This window comes from Meleagris gallopavo, chromosome 1, assembly GCF_905368555.1.
Source record: "Meleagris gallopavo chromosome 1, MGAL_WU_HG_1.1, whole genome shotgun sequence".
NCBI lineage: Eukaryota > Metazoa > Chordata > Aves > Galliformes > Phasianidae > Meleagris > Meleagris gallopavo.
This window is the reverse complement of record NC_139404.1, coordinates 154766874-154780584: the sequence shown is the minus strand read 5'-3', so window position 1 is coordinate 154780584 and position 13711 is coordinate 154766874. Positions and strand designations below refer to the sequence as shown.

The 13711-nt window shown below is 36.2% G+C and overlaps 1 protein-coding gene across 6 annotated transcripts in view; it reads right to left on the bottom strand.

Annotated features, from left to right (window-relative positions):
• Positions 1-13711, bottom strand: part of DACH1 (dachshund family transcription factor 1) — a 361366-nt gene that overhangs the window by 67375 nt on the left and 280280 nt on the right. The gene's annotated exons all lie outside the window — the stretch shown is intronic.

Sequence of the window (13711 nt, the reverse complement as noted above, 5' to 3'; positions counted from 1 at the left end):
TCATTTCATGAATCATGCAAAGAACTAAGAGGGCAACTTGAGAAGCCTGCTTTTCAACAATGAAATTTAACTTTAACTCTAATTGGGAACAGAATAAAAAGGAAGATTCCTAGATAGGAGAATAGGTAGGTAGGACGATCAAATACATATTCAATTTAGAGATAGATATCTTAGTCATAAACAAAATTATTAGCATATCCTTGGCATAGAAGGATAGTTCATAATTTTAAGCACATTCTTATAAAATTGCAAAATATGATTTTATACTTTGTACATTCTTATTGAGTCAGCAGTTTCCTTTTTTGAGAGAACACACAAAATTAATTGATCATCTCAATCAAATTCTTTCTACATAAATACATACAGGAAAGGAAGGTAGAGATAAGAACTTGACTTCATAAATACTATACAATAGGATTTTGTTAAAGTTCAGACATATAGATTTGTATTTGAAAGCCTCTGAAGGTTACAGGGTGAAACCTTCCAACAATATCTCCAGGTCTTCAGGGACCAAATCCCATTATGTGGAGTTCAGTGAAGAGGGTAAACACTACCATAAAGAAATACAAATTGCACATATTTCCCATTTAGCCAATGTCACAAAAGTTCACCATTTAGAATTCTAACCAGCTAGGACTTATTCTTGGAGGTCAAGTACCTTGTGAACCTTGTCATCTCACTGATGACATCATATCCCATCCATCAATTCTTTCAAGGAGCACACTTGCCATCTGCTCAGCACGCTATAATAACTTATTAGACACATTCACAGGGTAACAATTTGTACAATGACACTGTTATCTTAATGCTGGCACACAGAGAGATAGCAGCCATCGTTTCTCTGTCACAGCACAATTGCTCTACCTTCCAACTTCAGGAGATAAGTTATTTGGATACTTAAACTTCTTATTAAATAATGTGGAAACAATGAATTCTCATCAGAAATATATTTTAAGCTTTGTGGCTTTTTTTTGAAAATGAAGTGATAAACTATGGCTACCTCACAAAGAACTAAGTTTTGGTTGATATAACTACTTTGCACCTTGAACGTTTTTGCTCATTTTTTGGAGTGCAAAATAAATAAGAATGTATGATACAACCAAATGCATACAAATAGCAGAAAAATACATCTTATTATCTACAAACATGCTTCATTTCTAAAACTAATATTTTTATTTCTTTGTCTGTCCTAAACAGTATTTCTTTCTAGCAGCAATTACTAGATAAAAATGAAATACACAGCCCAAGTGCTCACACTAAGCCTTAAGACATTTTGGAAACTAGAGGCAATGTTGATTTTTTGTAGATGTATGTATACATTTGCAGCTTTTGTGAAACATGTTAATATCAAGCATGGTTACAACAGCTTCTGTCACAGTACTTATGCCGTAATAGAAGTCCACTACAACTCTCCCTCAACCTCAAAAATATTTTCAGAAAAAGGGCAATATTTATTTTACATTACACAGAATTTATCCTCTGCTCCTTCCTTTGGCTCGTCATTTATTCCAGCTTACACTGTGATCAACATTGTACTAAAATAAAGTCAAGTACAACAGCCGCTCTCTGCCCATCAAAACTCACAGACGTCTGCCAAGCACTTGTAACAGCTGGTGTTACATTAATTAGTTTAAACTATTTATTTCATCCATCTCCAGAGCAGATTGAGCAAAAACATTAGAGATTATTCTAGCATCTGTAAGTGCCCTGCAAACATTAACCAACCAAAGTTGGAATATTAGTCGTTAACTTATACTATATGTAATTTCAAACTCTATACATTTGTAAATAAAAAGTCTGCAGCTTAATGTAGCTCTAATAAGTTTTCCTCGACTTTTTACAAATTTGAGTTTTAAACTTATATAAGGGTTTGTGCCCATAAAATTAAAAATAATAATAATAATAATAATACCAGAAAGCTATTATAATTCCTGGCAGCATGGGCCATTAAGCAGTATATGACAGGGACTGGGTGACTCGGTGGATTAGTCAGAGGTTTTATGTCCACTGCTGGAATCCAGCCCTAAATACGGTGATCAAAACAGTGTTATCAAATGGTTGTAAAAATCTCAATTAAAATCACTCCTATAGCCTCTGCTAAGTTTTTAGTGGACAGCATAATAGATCTTTCACTATTTTCAGAGTTCTCAAAACTATCTTTTTCTTTTAATAGGCTGAGAATGGATATTGGCAGAAGAATGTTGATTATAAGAGGTACTAATGCTGTATTCCCTATTCAAATAGCTCAAAAACAGAAGCCAATGCAAAGATAAGAGCAGGCTCATAGCCACAGTCTGCGGGGTTGCCTCCATAAAAAATAAAAGGCTTGCTCACTGAAATACTTAATGTGAAAATACTTACTTTTAGTGCCTAGGGCTCAAAAAGGAAATAAAAGTCCTATGTGAACTCTTAAGAGAGAATTCCTTCCTGAAAGAATTCTGATATACAAAAATAGAGTGGGAAATAGAGGCACAAGGAGCTGAATTGCATTGCCTAGAGTCACACAACAGGTCGCTGGCAAGGCCTGAAGTGCAATTAAAGTCTCCTGACTCTCACCTCATTTAGAAACATTGCTCCATGATGTTTCTCAAAAAAGCATAAACATCCAACAGCACACTTGTGGAACAAAAAAGGAGTTAAGCAAATTAAGCAATATCTGTATGTATTAATATCATTCTCTTATACAACAATCTCCTCAAGTCTGAGTAGCTTAAACTGTCAGCAATACACCATTGAAATTATATATATATATAAATAATTTTAAATGTAGATACTGAAATTAGCATCTGATTTAATTAAATGAAGATAAAAATAATCATCTATCATTGTACAAAGCTGTATGTGCTCTCAAATCATCTGCATTTACAAACAAAATTAGTTAACATTCAGTTTCACTCTCTGAACAATAAAGTGAGAAAAGCAACCTGACATTTACATTTAATTAAGTCATATAGATTGTAACCCTGCAATACATATTACAGTTATTTAAAGCTCTGACTTGTTATGGCTTGCTACAGCCATGTAAAACAACATGAGAGATGAAAACTGAGGAAGGAATTGTCACCTACATTCACTTTTCAACCTCGCTCCATCTCTCATAAATAAGATTTTTTTCTCATTGCTTTGTTTATCTCTGTTTTCTATCTTATGTATGTACGTATGTCACTCTGAAAATAAAGCCTCCTATTTTTTCCATGGCAACTACAACAGATACAAAGACCACAGTAACACTGTTTGATAGAGCAAATTCTCACCTAAAAAACACTATTTTTGAATACAGTCACCACAATTAGCTGTCTATTTTCACCAGCAATGAACTGAGCCTGCATGCCATGCTCAAAAATATTTGCACCACTGAAGGTGACTACTGTTGCTGTTGCCACTGCTGAAATGCACCATCCACCACCTCACTGTGCTCTTATCTACTGTTTGGTCTCCATAAACATTCAGCAAGCATCAACAAATGTCAGTGGGTGCCATTTTTTTCCACATGAAGGAATTCAGCAACACCCCTTTGCTTCATATGCATTCCCATGTCAGACGCCATTTTGTCAGACTGCCCCTCTGCTGCCATCTGTCACAGAGCAACAACATGGAACAGCATATTGGTGAAAGGCTCAACCTCTATTTCCATACCACCAACACCCACTTCAGGCATCATGGTCAACAAAATAACAGGAGGAATTACTTCTGGAGTAGCTCTTTTACACAAATATTTTTGCGTGTATACATAAAGACACTTTACTGCATTTTTTTTCCACCCACTGCAGTGTTTTTTCTTATTTAATCCACCAGCCAAAAAGGCAGACATGCAGTTAATGCAAAACTTGCTTCACACCATGCGAGAAAAAGTGCCAAAGCATATATCAGAATGGCCTCCTCAAACAATACTAATAGCTCTTTTTCATGCTCACTCTTTATTGGCCTCCAAGGACAGCAAGAGCCAGAGACTCTTTTCTGTTCTTAGGCTCCTGGAATTTATAATATGCTACATCTGCCACGAATCTTTTGGGTTACATAGGTACAGCAATGCAATCACACACTTTTATTTTTTATTTTTAATGTAAGAACAGTTTTTGAAATAAATTCTTGGACAGCCTATTTTTAGAAGTAAAAAAAATGCCATCACAAAGTTTCTTATCACATAAGAGAGTGTTCTGACTTGTAACTTCTCCCAGAAATGTATGTATATACTTACATAACCTTGTTCATACTGCTTCTAACAAACAGGATGGTATAGGGAATCTCACTAAAAATACTGAACATTTGATTCACTGACATTTTATAAATGATTCTTTTTAAAAACATGTTTTAATCATTGTTCTTAACAAATCCTGACCATCAGGTTCTGTTTTCATTTACACCAAAATTGCTGCATAAACAAAGACAGCAGGGGCGCTTGTAGAGAACTTCTCAGCTCCCTCTTCAAATACAAGCAGTACATTTCAACAGAAACTCTGTGTAATACACTTCTGCCTTTGCATTCACAATTTTTAGTTTCTAAATACAACCTCGGGGGAGCCATGTACATTCAACAGGAAAGCACTAACATGTCCCCAGTTCAGCACTGTGCTTTACCTCTTGCAGTGATCAGTTCAAATGCACTAAAGCCACCAGCCAATTTAGATTTTTTCCTCCCTTTATTTCTTTTTCCTATAACATAAATTCCTATTTATGTTATGGAAAAGTTAATTGTTAAACTTTGTTACAGAACCCTTTGTTCTTGCTGAAGTCACTTTGCTTGTCTCTCCTACTGTAAGGACACCAAATCCTAAAAGCTGGCAAGAATGCATATGTTTATTTCACCATTGCTCTGCAATTACTGAATGCCACTTAATTATAGCAACAGATGCTCGAGTGTAGGAACCAGAAAAATCAAACGCCTCATTTCCAGGTTATTTTTTTCCATTGCTTCTGCCAACAGCAGATGTGTGAGCCCCTTGTGCTCTGGCGTAAATACTTATCAAATCCTAACAGGTCACCTATGTCACAAACAACATTTCAGATGCAACTGTTTCACCTGATAATAGGCTCTGAAAATAAAACTGTGAGCTGTAAATACAATGTATTCGGAATGAAATGCCATAATGTGAAATTGCTTTTTCTCTAGCTACAACAGAAGTCCTTGACAGTTTTTGGCAGTGATAAATCACCCTCCCATTAATTGTCTCCTCTCTCATTGTGAGGTGAGCTGCTAAAAGGGGCAGTCAACAAAAATGACTTAAAGGACAAATTTTGGCAAAAAGACAATGAAGAAATCTGTCATTGCTAAGCCTCCAGTAAACTGTCACGAAACAATCAAAATATATGTAGCTGAAGTGTTTATGTCTTTGTTAGAAAGGTTATAGGATGATAAGTTCATAGTTAAAACAGGAAGCTAAGAAACTGAAGTTGTAGGCCCTTTGAGGTACCATTTCTCCCTGTGTTCTTTAACATTTTATGTAAATCCCATCAGTGATTCAGTTTCCACAGTGTTTGCTGATCTTACCAATCTTATATTCTGACTCTTCTGGCCCCCTGCCCCATACAACTGAAAGCACCCCTGAAGGCACAGTGCTAGGTAGGTGCTAGTAGTGCTAGGTACTTTTTGCATCCAGTTTCAAGATTCATCCTTTCCAGTGCTGTAAGTGAAAGGGACACTTAGCACCTCACAGAAGCTGCAAGGATCCCAGTGGTAATGACAGTGAGGTGCTCTCACTTTGTTGCTCTAGGAAGAGGGCAGCTGTGTTTACTTGCTATATAGCAAGCTGTGTTACCAGCACTCACTCACCAACTCGATTCAAGATCAAGGTTTGTAAAGCCATGTCTTCTACTCTTCCCTTGCCAGGACTTATTTCACCCTACGTGGCTCCATTCTGCAAATAACTCCAGCCTGGTGCAACTCTTCCACAGATTGAACAGAAAGGAATCTCTAATCACAGCGTTCTGCTCTATAGCAGAAAGTGTTCCAAATTTGGCTTTTTCCTTTTAATGTTACCAGAGAAGAAGTAGGGAGGTGACTATCAGTCTTTATTGCACTCATGCTGCCTACATCTCTGTGGCATTCAGACGGCAGATGGTATATTTAAGACCACAGGTTATCTTCTGTGTAGGAGGGGCTGCGTGCAGGGGATGTTTGTCAGATACACGCCTCCAGAAAGAAAAGCATTTCTCCCTTTAGAAAGTACACAGTATTATCATTTTACCTTTTTTCTCCATTTTGCTCATTTTTCATTTGTTGAGGCTTTGAACCGAAAATATTCTGAGTTATTAAAAAAAAAAAAGGGGGGGGGGGGGAAGTAAAAACGCTGTTTACTTGTCAGCACATGGTTGGAAATTTACCATAAGCAAGGTTAGAAAATGATTTGTTACTAATGTGTCTGTCAAGGACGAAGTCTGGAGTTTGGTTTTATATTTATGTTTGTAAGAAAATTACAGTATAAATATAAATGAGTTGCATCAGGTATTTAAACTAGACCGGACAGGGCACTAGAAAATATATGTTGGGAATGTTTCCTGCACCAGCAGGGGGATGAACTAGATGACCTAGTGTGTCTTTTGCACCACAGACTTCTACCATTTCTGTATTAATGTGGGATGATTGATACCACTTATCCTTTTATGCCACTATCCCTTTTTGCTCTACTAGTATTTGTATGCTTTCTGGGGGAGCTGATATCTTGGGAGAATAGCTACAGGGAAGCACTGAAGGGGATTCTTCATCACGATGGTTAAGAACTGAGGAAAGTCACACAATAGCTTTTGTAGCCATAGCAGCTTTGTTGTCATGGCATGAGAATCCTTTGTCACTTCTTCTGCTTTTACAAAGGAACAGTCATCCGACATTGTTAGGTGTCTAATGTAGAGCCTGCTTTTTTGACGTGGTTATCAAAAGCTATTTTCTGTCCAGACATTTACACAGACCTTGTGTTATCCATGATTTATCCACAATCTGTGTTCCTCAATTGTGCTTAAACATGGCTATAGTTGTAGTAAATCATGTGTTTAAACATGTAACTAGAAGGAACAATATAGTTATCACTAGCACTGGAACATTAAACAATAATACTCCATTGAGCATCAGAATCAACAGGCTTCTGTCAACCTGGCCCTGCAGTTCTAATGCAGGTATTTCCCCCTCACCCCTCATCTCCCTCTTCCACCTGGAATTCTTTCAGCAGTTACCTAAACACCACACTATCAATCCTCTGTGGTCTGCACTTACACCAAGCACAAATTTAGCAAACAAACAAACAACAACAAAAACCAACATTCATTTGGGAATACACCGGATTTTGACAGAAAATTGCTTAACTTGCCTTTCAAATTGACAAAAGTGAGTGATAAAGTGTATAGGAACATTGTATTACAAACTAACAATCCAGAGACAACTGGAAGCTATTTCAGGAAACAAAGATTTTCTTCTGAAGGAAAATGTGATCCAATTGGGAGAAAATTGAGAAATTTCAGGTGTCCCTAGTCTTCTTTGTATCATGTGTGATTTAATTCCTGATAAATGTACTCTGTGTACTTAAAACATCTCTTGAATGACAGAAATGCAGAAGAAATAAAGTGATTGAAGTTTTTTTTGTTTTCTTTTTTTGGTGATGAGCCAGTTTGAGAGCTTACTGTGAGCATATGGAGATAGCATATTTGCAAGTCCATCTCTGGAGGATTGCAAAAGGCCCTTAGCTTGTGAAAAACAGCAATGTTATTTTTTTTAACGTTCCCTATATTTAGAGATTAAATCGCTCACTGCACAAACCCATTTGGAACAGGCGAGAAGGTGAAAAGGATAATCAGTACAGTCACTGGTCCGTGTTTCCTAAACGCTTTTGAAAACATTACTGTGCGCAGGCATAAAATTAGCGGCAGGACCTTAAAAAGGCTGGCATTTAGCATGACTTTTTGGAAAGTGACACCCTCATTTTTTTCTTGTAGGATATCATTAAATTTCAATCGCCCTATGGCAGTGCCTTTCCATTAATAACCAATTCACTGTGTCACTTTGGCTCTCCTTTGAAATAATGAGCCTTTGCTTCGCTTTAATAAATTTAAACATATTCTCAAGGCCAGGGAAGATAGGAAACCGCAGATGGGCTGAGAAAAACACGATTCATAAATCCTTAACTGCCTGAGATCGTTGAGAGCAAAACAAAGTAACACTCGTAAAATATTAAACAATCCCAGCTGTATGAGTGAAGCTTCATTAACAAAAATGGACTATTTACTGCCTTCAACAGAGCCTGTGGGTGGAAAGATTCAGAGAAATCTTCTTTAGAAAAACACTATCACCCTCATTTTGATTCTTTAACTAACTGATGGCACGGTAGGTACTTATTTTGCACGTCCACATGCAGAAACATTTTAGCACAAAATTAATGATACTCTTATTACATTAAATGCCGTAACTCGTGCTTCATCATTTAAGCAGGAATGAATGAAAACAGAGAAATTTAACAGACATTTTATCCTTGAAGAATTTGCGTGCCAAGAGGAGTAAAACATGGCAAACTTTATTTAAATGATAATGGACTTCTCTAGCACTCTAAAGTAAACCTAGCAATATGAATAATGGCAGAGAAATCAAGTAATGTCATTTACTTTCACTGGGAAAGCCTGGCAATTTATTCTACAATGTTATACTTTTTCCTGCTTTAGTGTTTAGTAACACAGCTAATTTTGTTTACATTTCCATTTGGTACACAAAGGAACAACTTCTTTATTTCAGCCTTTCTTGTTTACTATTAATTTAAATTCCATCTGAGTTTTCCTTGAGTAAGGATTCTGACTTGAAATGTGCTTTCAAGCTCATAAGGCTGGGTCCTCCGACTCTTGAACCTGATTTGGTGCTGCCCAATTAGCATACACAGATTCCCACCGAATAACCAAAAAACTTGTGAAGGGAGCTCCCTTCCCTCCCAGGTCTGCCTCTAAGACCACCAGCTCTTCACTCTGTCTTCGTATGGGTCCTGCAGCTTCTCATTCCGCACCAGCCCTCACTGGCATTCAGGAGCTCCCCTCCAGTAGCTAGCACAAGTCAAAACTTTCATATCCCCCCAAGGAACGGCAGCCCATATTATCCCCAAATCCCTTTTCAAGCTTCATTGAGACTTATAGTAAAACTTAAAAAAGGCTTATTCAATAATACAGATTAGGAAGATTAGCCATAAAGACAGAAAGAAAATTTTAAAATGCCCACAGCAAGAATAACCATACATGATATCGTGGAGGGCTTCTTAAGCCAAGAATTGCTCATAGCTGCATACAAGTTTAAAGAATAGAGATCAGTGTCAGTTTACTAAATGCTAGCAACCTGGAAGCTCTGTCTCTAAAGCTCTGTCTCTAAAGACAAGCTGACAATTGAGTGGACAGGATGTCAATACTTCTAAACATTTCAAGGGTAAAAATATTGCATTTTACAATCTGTGTCATATTTAATGCAAAAAAAGAATTAGGATTTTTTTCTTTTGCTGGCTGTCAGCTTTTTTCTTTTTTTTTTTTCTTTTTTTTTTTTATCCCATTGAAGAGCAACTTTAAAGTACTTAGCACAAATTCATGGTGTATTTTTTCCTTAAGGAACAAACAATACATTGTTTCAGCCTAAATGCAAGTATGGACATACTCCAGTTCTCCATACTCCAGTTAAGAAATATTTCTAAAAGTATCTGTTTAATTATTTCAAGGTATTCCTCTTATCAGCAAGAACCATTACATGAATATGAAGGAGTGCAAACAATTTCTTACCACTCAAAGGCACATTCTGGCCCTCACAGAGTCATTTCTCTTTCCTGTTCAAAATCACAGGAACACACTTAGAACTTACAGTGCTCCCACCAGCTTCAGTGGAAACCATGAATGCTGCCCAGGAGTTATTACCTTATAATCATTAGAGCAGTCATTTCTGTGCTTAGTAGACCTTCACTGTAGCTGATTCGTATAATCAGGGTTAATCTATTCTGATTGCAAATATCCATACCATAAAGTTTGAATGAATTTTCCCTGATGCTCACTCAGCTTAGGATGCTCCTAACACTTCTGTACAGATACTCTACAGAATTTTTGCTTTGCCGTGGGGTGGGGACATTGATTCAGTGTGAATAAATCCACGGCATCATTCTTCATTGCGAATTGTGGCAGCACCTATTTATTCTATCAGGTAATAGGACAAATTAGGGATACAAAAAGCTGTGGTAAAATACTAAGGCACAATCAGCAGTGATAAGCCAGTATGTCGAGTGCTGAGGTTACCTGTCTGTATGAAAGCAGCAATCAGGCTTTCAAAAATAGCCTCAGACAGACAGGGAAAACAAAACTATTTTTGTCCTGAAGGTTTTAAGCATGGGTAGTAGGCAGGCAATTTGTTGTTTAACTCAGCAGAGAAAGCTTTCATTCTTTTATCTGTATACTGTGATTTGCAAATACTACTTTTTGGCTTTTCAAAAAAGAGAAAGATCTAATACTCTTACAATATGTAGAAATATTTACAAATACATTATTGTACAGTCACTTACAAATTAAAGAACGAATTAAGCCAGTCTGGAATTCATTTCTCTTTTAATTTATACAGAAGTTGAAGGGTTCCCTTAAGCATATATGAAAAAAAAGGAAATACATGAACATAGCTTGTAGAACATCTCACTTATGCTTTTTCAATTATTATTATTATTTGCTTTTATTGTTGCATTATGACAGTCTTAATGTTTCCTAATTTACATTCTTTCAAGCTAATATTCAGACTAGCAGGGAATGCTTTCACTTCTTTTTTTTTCTACTGATGTATTCATCCCACAAGTACCTTCTCTCAGAGGACATTTGGACATTTTGGTCTCTGTCCTATCCCCTATCAAGACAACATGAGATACGGTGAGATTTATAGTGTGGATACTTATTACTATGTTGGTCTACTTATTACTAAACTGAGATCACTAAGTTCTTTTCTGAAAATAACCAAAAAGCTGAAGGTTAATAACTTTTGGCCACTATGAGCTTGCAGTAAGTTTGGACTGGCCACCAAGAAGCAGAAAAAATTAAAGTCCTCTATGCTCCATTACCAGTGCTTTGAACCATGCAGTCACATGGATTTTGATGTTTTGAGAGGATTAAAAGAATGTAGATTGGCATGAGAATACCACATTAATTCAGAAGCTAAATGGTTATTTGAGAAGATTCACTGACCAAAAAAAAAAAAAAAAAAAAAAAAAAAAGAGAAAAAGCATAGCTGTCTTTCTAAGTCCTTTCTGGGCCTATATACATTTTCTATGAAAAGTTGATTTCCACCCTCCCCCCCACCCCCTTTTTTTTTTTTTTCAAACAGCCTTTTATCATCTAACATGTGAAACAATTGTAATGTGAGGCATGTGAGCAGAGAGCCTTTGCCAGTGGGCCCTCATAAATCTTGCCAGTTCCCAGTGAACAACACCAAATATTTGCAGCTGAGGAACATTTGGTCTGGCTTAAATTAACATATCTCAGCAGTCAGAAGTCATTAAGCTTTGCCAGTGACTTGAAACCATTTTTCCATTTCAAAAGCGACACTGGCTGTTACTTATTTTTCTGGATGAAGAAGGTGGTAAGGAACAAAAGCAATGAAATGAAAATGGGAGATACTAATGAAAAAAAAATGATAAAAAGGCTTTGAACTGCCTTTGGTAGATTTGTTATTAAGACTCTTTTTAAACAGTAGAGCACTTATGTATAAGATCAAATAATAATTCAAGATGATACACATTAATTTCAATGGCAAATTATGTGATATAAGGCTGTAAAAATGTATACTTATTTTCTTCTTTAATCCCTTGTGAATATAGGCACTATCAATTTTAAAAGCTGATGAAAGCTTTAAATGAAAAACAATAATCCAACCTTTTTCAATTAAAGGCTGCAAGCAGATTAAGCACTAGAGTAAAGAAATGTGCCGTTGCGCGTTGCACAGATCACATCTGATACGAGTCTGTTCAGATGCAGGGGGCTGGGCAAACACCTCGAATGTGAAACATCACAGTCCAAAAAAAGAAAGGGGAAAAAAAAAAATGCTTTATTTTTAAGCCCAACTGGTTTTAATGCAAGTATAATGTGAGTTCAGATTCTCCAGACCTGTTACTTCAGTGTTATTTATGTGGCTTGTAGCTGCTCTGGTTGTCTGGTAAATAAAATCATCATTTTCAGATCCATGAGAGCCACTCGGTAACTGAGTTGTCAGAAATCAACAGTTCCCCACCATTATGCTTACTTTTCCATGATTATACAACTATGTCTGAAATCTGTGTCAAAAATGCCTCTATGAACATTTGCTACTTTATAAGATGATAAATATTGCAAAAACAAATTGCTAAATTCTATACCTTGATTTCAATGCAGTTTTGATTTCTTATTTTTACTTAAATATTTACAATTGAATGTACTTATACAAAATAATACTTCTGTGGTAATCATAACTTTGCAGCCTCCACTTAGTTTTATTGATATAGCTTTAATAACTTTGAATGTTTTAGATCCATGTTATTCTGAGATGAAACAGGCTTACATTTAAAAGCATTCCAGTTAGGGACCTAAGGTAATAGCAAGGGAGGGTCAAGTTGGACATCAGGACAAGGTTCTTCACCAGAGGCTGCTTGAGAACTGAACAGACTCCCCAGGGCAGCGGTCATTCCAGAGTTCAAGACTTGTTTGGACAGTGCTATCAGATATAGAATGGTCCTGTGTGGAGTCAGGAGTTGAACTCAATGATCCATGTGCGTCCCTTCCAACACAGGATGTTCTGTGATTCTGTTCTATGGTTCTATGATATTTACTAAATAACTTTATAGAAAATCGTTCCATATTGCAGATTTTTTCAGACTTTCAATTTTTTTAGTCTCTGCAGTTCTAGCAACATCAGTTCTGTGCAAAAAAAAATGGATGTTCTGTTAACCAGGTTTAAAATGGATGTCCTGTTAACCAGGTTTAAAAGACAAAGTGCTCTAAACAGAAAATATTGACTGCTGAGGAGAATATATCAGGGTTGCCCAGATAACTAGATAATCAATCCACTTTCTTTTGGGGGATTTTTTTTTCTTTTTTTTCTTTTTTTTTTTTTTTTAAGAAAAGCTTTTGAGAACACAAATAGTCTGCATTATCAGTGTTATTCAAATGGATTATATTATTTCTGTACTTAGCCATGCACAAAAGAGTAAATCATTGCATGTGGATCCTGAAAGGCAGGAAACAAGCCCAGTGTTTGGGAGTATGAAAGTATTGAAGTAAGTATGCTTTGTGTGCTTACATAAATGTTACTTTGTTATTTTTTTCTTTCTCCACAGAAACACAGCAAAATGAAGAAAGCATCTCATTGCATCTTATTTATCTGCGGTTTCTCTTCAGATCACATTTTTTTCAAGTAAAAGAAACATTACAAAAGCAGACAGAAAGTCTATCAAGTTTTCTTTCATCGACTATTGGTAGCATTTCCTTACTGATCTACAAAATCACAGGATGGTTGAGATTGGAAGGTACTTTTGGAGACCAGTTCCAACTCAAGACTGACCAAACAGGTTTTCAACTGCTCCTACAAAAGAGACCCTGTAACTTCTCTTCCTCACCTTTGCTGTAAAATAGTAATCTCATTTATTTAAAATGATTTTTTTGTATTCAATTTCTGCCCATTTCCTTTTGTCTTTTCACTTTTCTATTTCACTAGTCATTCCATAATTCTCTGTCTATGCTATAATCTACTTATAAATAAACCACGTAA